This window comes from Cupressus sempervirens, chromosome 6, assembly GCF_028749045.1.
Source record: "Cupressus sempervirens isolate cs-2001-9-10 chromosome 6, ASM2874904v1, whole genome shotgun sequence".
NCBI classification, from domain to species: domain Eukaryota; kingdom Viridiplantae; phylum Streptophyta; class Pinopsida; order Cupressales; family Cupressaceae; genus Cupressus; species Cupressus sempervirens.
Genome location: NC_143123.1, coordinates 677,925,639 through 677,932,456, shown reverse-complemented (window position 1 = coordinate 677,932,456; position 6,818 = coordinate 677,925,639). Strand labels below are relative to the sequence as shown.

At 35.2% G+C, this 6,818-nt stretch overlaps 1 long non-coding RNA gene across 1 annotated transcript; it reads right to left on the bottom strand.

Annotated features, from left to right (window-relative positions):
• Nucleotides 1-342: 342 nt before the first annotated feature.
• Nucleotides 343-3,344, bottom strand: LOC149554008 (uncharacterized). The gene is made up of 2 exons (XR_016353218.1): nt 2,012-3,344; nt 343-1,934 (listed from the first exon to the last, which is right to left on the bottom strand). It is a non-coding gene; the product is annotated as an uncharacterized LOC149554008 (long non-coding RNA).
• Between the last annotated feature and the right edge of the window lie 3,474 nt (nt 3,345-6,818).

Genomic DNA, 6,818 nt, shown 5'->3' with positions numbered 1-6,818 from the left:
AGGTTTTAATGGGACCTGCTTATTCATAAAAAGAGGGATTGGACTATCTTGTACTACAGCTTTCAGTACAACGTGGATTGTACCAAAAATTACCATGTACCAGATAATTAAGATATATTTATATCGAGATGTAGACAATGCATCATAGAGAATACAAACTTAGTACACAGCCACGTTTGCAGTATTGGGGCCGTATACATCTTGATTTGTGTGCACTAGTATAGCCAAATTACCCATAATTATATGCAGGAACAAACATTTTACCTAATGAATCCATTGGTTACCACTACCGACATATTTCTCCATTTAAACTTTAAATGAAAACTGTAATACACAATGCTATGGCATTCATCAAAAGGATTCTGATTGATTCTACATTTCCCCAAGTTTAGGGTGGCTGCTACAAAATGTATGCACGCAAATGAATACCCTGGTATTTTTCACATTGGGTTTCACTCTCTTGATTCATTCTCTTGATCCCCGTTACAGAAAGAGAAATAGGGACATTGATCTCCATTACAATGGCCTTGTTCAGATATTTGGTTACTTAGTTTATTTCTATGACATTTGAGATCAAACTATATGATATATATTCATACAGACGAGAATTAGACAAGAAAATAGAATGTAATACATTTGGATATTTGTAAAACCATGTAACCAGACTCGCCTGGTTCTTAAAAAGCAAAACGTTCATCCACGTTGTTGTGTGTGGTAGGACTGACACACACCAAGACATGAATCTCTAGGTGTTCAACCCAGGTGAAGTATTTCTTTCCTATATATTGAGCCTCTCTAATGGGCTGGTCAATGTAAGGGAAAGACCCAAAACCCAAGTCCATCTCCAATCTCTAACTGAAAAAATCCATATTCCGATATCAACTTTATTCAAACCACCTTTAGAAAGAACAGCATGAGAGGAGCAAGGAAGAAGTAGTCATAATGGCACCTGAAGGTCTCAAAGCACTGAATGAATCATAAACCATCTTTAGAAAGTATAGCATGAGAGGAGCAAGGAAGTAGGCATAATGGCACCTGAAGGTCTCAAAGCACTGAATGAATCATAGTTCAGATGAATAGTTAACATAGCTAAGACTAAACTCTATACTTCACTAGCATCCTGGCAAAAACATGGCTTATATGACCACCCTGAGCATTCTGTGTTCCAATGGGGATTTAAAACCCCAGTTGGAATACAAGATGTCAATAAACCAGAAGTGGGTTGTGCTAAACTGTCAGTTATATACCTCTAAGGCTTAATGTCTTATCAAGATTGCTATTTTTCTTGAATGCTGATAATATGTACAGTTTATTCAAAGAAAATAAGATCAACGCTAGTCTTTTTTGGTCAAGATTCATTCATAGCAGAAAATCAGATATGGAGATAATTTAAAGTTGCTAGTGTTCAACCTCCCAGATGCCATTAAAACCACTCATTCATTCATTCAACTTAGAATGATTTTTCTTGGTTTTGTGTGTCGGTGAATCTCAGGATCTTGAAGCATGAAGAGGAAATTATACAAAACAGCTCTAGAAATGATGGTGGTGATTGCATTTGTTTGGTAGAAAGTGTATTAAAAAACCATAGAAAACATTGTGAAATAATGAAAAGAAGAAATGGGGGATTGCTGAATTTCTTACCCAAATGATGCTCCCCTGATGAGATGATGTGTTTAGCTTGCTGCTGCCATTGTAGATTGGGCATTCCCAAGTGTAGGTAGGTATTGTTGATGTGTTTTTGAGGAGGTAGAAATGGAAGAGTGTTGTGAGGGGAATGAAGCCTGGTCCGAGTCAACAAGTCCACTTTTGTCAGAACATTTTGCAGGTGTCTCAGGCCTCGTGCCAGGCTGCAGTCCCCGCACCCCAACTCTCCCTTTAAAACTCCTCAAATTCCTCTTTTCCAAATACAAAACTCTCACAAATTCCTGCAAAACCTATGTACCACCCATTAATTAGCTATGTACCACAACAACAACTAGAAGCAAATAGGCCTGTCTTTCTGTCTGTCTACCTTGATGCAAGCGCCTTCACATGGACAGCCACAGACTCAACTCAACTTCTCTCTTCCATTAAAGTAATTTTTTCAAGATCCTATAGAGCGGCATCAGTTTTGAGATGCACAAAGAACAAATCAGATATACATAGTGGGCTGGCATATCAAGATTATTGGGCAGATCAGTATATATTGGGCAGATCAACAAGGAAAGTGCTGCCCACATGTTGCTGTTTCAAAACCAATATCAAAACTATGCTGCCCTTTGGAAGCTTTTACACGCAATGACATGGTTTTCCAGTTGTGTCATTATTGAGACAGTAACATATATAACATAAATTATATAACCCTTTTTCAAGCTCCAAATGCTACTAGGGTTTCCCTTCCTTCCTCCCTCCCTACATTCCTCTCTGGTTTCATATGTCTTTTCATTGCATGACTGTGAAATATATACAATCAACTCTTGAATTATCGAAGTTGTGAATTGAAACATCCACAAGCAATCAGATTCTCCGCACCCATTTCCTCAAAACCCTAATTTCTATATTTTCATTGTGGGACTGTGAAATACCTACAATCAACTCTTGAATTATCAAAGTTGAGGATTGAAACATCCACAAACAATCAGATTCTCCGCACCCATTTCGTCGAAACTCTAATTTATCAAAGTTGTGAATTGAAACATCCACAAACAATCAGATTCTCTGCACCCATTTCCTCAAAACCCTAATTTCTATATTTTCATTGTATGAGCGTGAAAGCTTACAAACAACTCTTGAATTATCAAAGTTGGGGGTTGAAACATCCACAAATAATCAGATTCTCTGCGCCCATTTCCTGAAACCCTAATTTCTGTTCTTGCAGAGGAGAAGAACCAAATCCTGCCATTGAAATAAGATTGTGTTTGGCATAATAGTAGAATTGTGGGCATGTTTGTCTTCTGAATAGGTAGTTATGGCGGTGGGCATTGTTTTTGTTTGGAGTTTTGGCCATACCTCATAGTTGCTCCCTGTCTGTCCTGTTAGGTGAAACAAAATGAATGCGCAACATATGGTGGTGGCTTCTATAATGATAAAATAATACCAAAGGCGGTGCCTTCCAACACATGGAAGACCCTCTTCTCCTTTTACCTTACACACATAACCAACTCATAATATAATACATTTTCTTATCCTTGCACGCAAAAACAGGTGAGAGAGAGAGATTGTTTTTTTGCAGGGAGTCCATGGGCATATATAATTTCACATATATATGTTGGGTGTTGTGCGCGCCCATCATTCCTCTGCCTTTCCCAACGACAGATCAGATTCATCCATCTCTACTCTTCTGTTTTTAACTTGTTCTCTGCCTTCGAAAACAATGCTACAAATTGCAAATGTTTTGTAGGACTAATTATTACCACAAATTTCCCGGGTGTGATGAGGTCAGCAAATCGTTGGGTATTCATTTGGGCGGGTCAGTCTTTGGTGGTGTATATTTATAGCATGGGTTGGGGGGTATAATTGTAATGATGGAGTGGAATTACAGGATTTTCCTGTCGTATTTGCCCCGCAATTGCAAAAGAAATGACGCCATTGCCACTAGGCCTATGGATTGCTAAGGTAGACCTCGGAAACCTGCCCTGCCCTGCCCTCAGCTGCCCGCTTTTTTCACCTCACTCAAACGCGACGTTACCATTGTTTTCGTGTATGTTTTGGTATAGTGGTGGGCCTGCGTTACGTGGTTCCGTCAGAAATGATGGGCCATGGTGATAGGAAAGGCTGGCGTACCTTTTGTCTGGTTAGAGACTTATTCAAGTCTGCCTCAAAATGACGTCTTCCCACCACCCTCTTCTCCTTTCTCATTCATTCTTCTGTCATATGTATAGTTACAATCTAAGTTGGCTTATTACAATATAAGTTGGCTTAGTGGTGGAGAACTTGTGCTTGTGCTTGATGGAGATAATACAAGTCCAATTCTACAAGATTTTATCTCACTATATGTATACCCATCCAATATGGGACAGCTTAAACATCACACACTAAGCTTCATTTCTATGCTAAAAGTGTTAAATAGTCAAAGTTGACTTTTTAAAAAAAATTTAATTTCTTCCTTAATGTGTGATGTTTAACGATGGCCAACATATGGTTGATATCATGAACTATAAAAAAGGCCTTACCTTTCTTTTCTTTTCGAAGATGTACTATTGAAGAGGGGTTGAGTCATTCTCAATGTGAAATGATAGGTGGAAAATACTTAACGAGACTTGGGAAGAAAGAACTCGCATTTAATACAATAATTTGAAGGTCGTTGAAACAAAATAACACTTCATCATAGATTGTGGAATGATACTTCATCAAGGATTGTATAGCTTATAAGGGTATTCATACCATGGAAGATACCTAGGAAACTTGGGAAGAAAGGACTTGTATATTCTGCAATAAGAGGTGGTTGAAACAAAATGACACTTCATCATGGATTATGGAATGACATTTCACCGTGGATTGTATAGCTTAAATGAGGATATTCACATTTAGTACGAAAAGGCATTAGAGGTTGACAACATGCACTAGTTATTCGAGGAAGAGAATATTATCTAGACAGTTAGCTTCCTTGTCCAAATGAATATTAAAATATGCATGAGGATGAATTAAGGGTTGTTTTGTTCTCAGTCTCATGGACTACTTGGTCTCGTGAGCATCATTTAAATCTTGTATTTCCTTTTTACATACATAGGGGAAATAACCCAGTAACCACCTAGGCTAACTTCGTGCACGTATAGTTCCTAATTTGTATATCAAAATTTGTCAATTTTTTCGATGAATCTTTGTAGGTGAGTGAAGAGCTTAAAGCTAATCTTTCAGCTTTCTCACATTTATGAAGCTCTTTATAGAATTTGTAGAGTGCAAGGTGGTCTAAAAGTACCATTTTAAAATGTTCACCCAATACCCACCACTAAGACCCCCCAATAGTTGTGATAGTACATTTTGCACAAATGGACCAATCAACAATCAAGAAAACTTAAAAATGAAAGAAAAAGAAAAGTGAACGACTATTAGTGTTTATGTTGATTTTTTTGGGCATGTTTGTGTGTAGGTACCAAGGTTTTTTAGATGGTAATTAGGGGTGAGAGGTAACAGTTAATGTGGCAACATTGCATACATGGGTAGCAACTTGTTTCCCCTAGTATTTGTTTGTATATAATGATGGGGCATATCCTGACCTCCACTTGAAAGAGACTATAATGAGAGGTTCGCATGTCTTTATTTCTAAAATATAGTAAATAACATATTGTTCACATTACCAAATTTTTTGGTTAATTGATATAAAATAGAAGTGAAATAATTTGTTTTAGATGAGATAGCAAAAGAATCAAATTATCTAGTAAAAGTGTGCAATCAATGAGTAGCATAAGAGGTGAAGTTGTAAAGAATATGCATATTTTTCTTCCTAATATGTCTTCCCACTTTGCGATGAACATAGATATAGAAATAGAAATGAAAGAAATAAAAAATCATAAAAAGAAATTGTAAACAATCTATAGATCTAGGCTACTAAATACATGTGTTTTGTCTTTGTTCCTAATATATAGTAGCCCCACTTGTTAGAACATCATTGAGTTTAACAACATCATAACTAGTGTGAGGGAAGGCAATATGAGAAATTTTAAAATTTATTTTTTCAAAAGTTTAATGTGTTTGTGTGGTTGGAGAGAGAGAGAGAGGGAGAGAGGGAGAGATGCATATATAATATGTGACACATGTATATGCATATATACAAAGATTCATAGAAATGTTCATGTACATGTGTACATATGTTATAGCATATGGATGTAACATATATATTGTGTATGTAATCGTGTAAGTGTATAAACATGTGTGTGTGTGTGTGAATATTTGTATATGTATGTATGTATGGATACATAAGCACACCACTTATATATAATACATATATACATCTACATACACACATGCATGTACATGTACACATACACATACACATACACATACACATACACATACACATATGCATACAAATATAGTTTGTTACACCCTGTTAGGGAATCCAAGAGAAACAACCTATTGAGTTACAATGTTTACTAAGAATTTCATTCTAACAAGTGTATGCATTTAAATTGGGTTTTTAATTTAATAATCCATTAAATCCTTATTTTCTATAATTGGACTCTCAATTAAATCTATTTTTAAATTAAACTAATATTTAATAATCTAATTAGCATATAGTTATTTGAATATCATAGTTAAATCATTTTATCAAATAAAATACACCATCAAATCCATATAATTGCAACATAAGAAAAATAGACCAAATTCAAAATCAAACAACATGTACATAATGATAGACTCATGGATTTGGATGTGTAGTCAATCAGATACTTGTCCTCCTTCTCATGATAATAATTAGGCTTAGGTTAGGATTCAAAGATGGACATTATCTGTCCTCTCTTACCATTGAGATATTGTGATAGGACACACTCATCCTAGCAATTTAAGGAAGTCAATACCCAATACTATAAACTTGCATAAAAGACGAACATGTCCTTTATATATATATATATATATATATATATATATATATATATATATATATATATATATATATATATATATATATATATATATATATATATATATATATATATATATATATATTACTAAACATGCAATGGTAGGTGTAATCACCCATTTTTGGTCTAGTAAGCTATAAGCCTCTTTTTGTGTAATTAAATCAAAATTAAAATACTAGACCATTATTATGCATCTAATCAATTTTGCATAATTAATCAATAAAGACACCTTGATCAAATTATAGTGTATGTTCATTT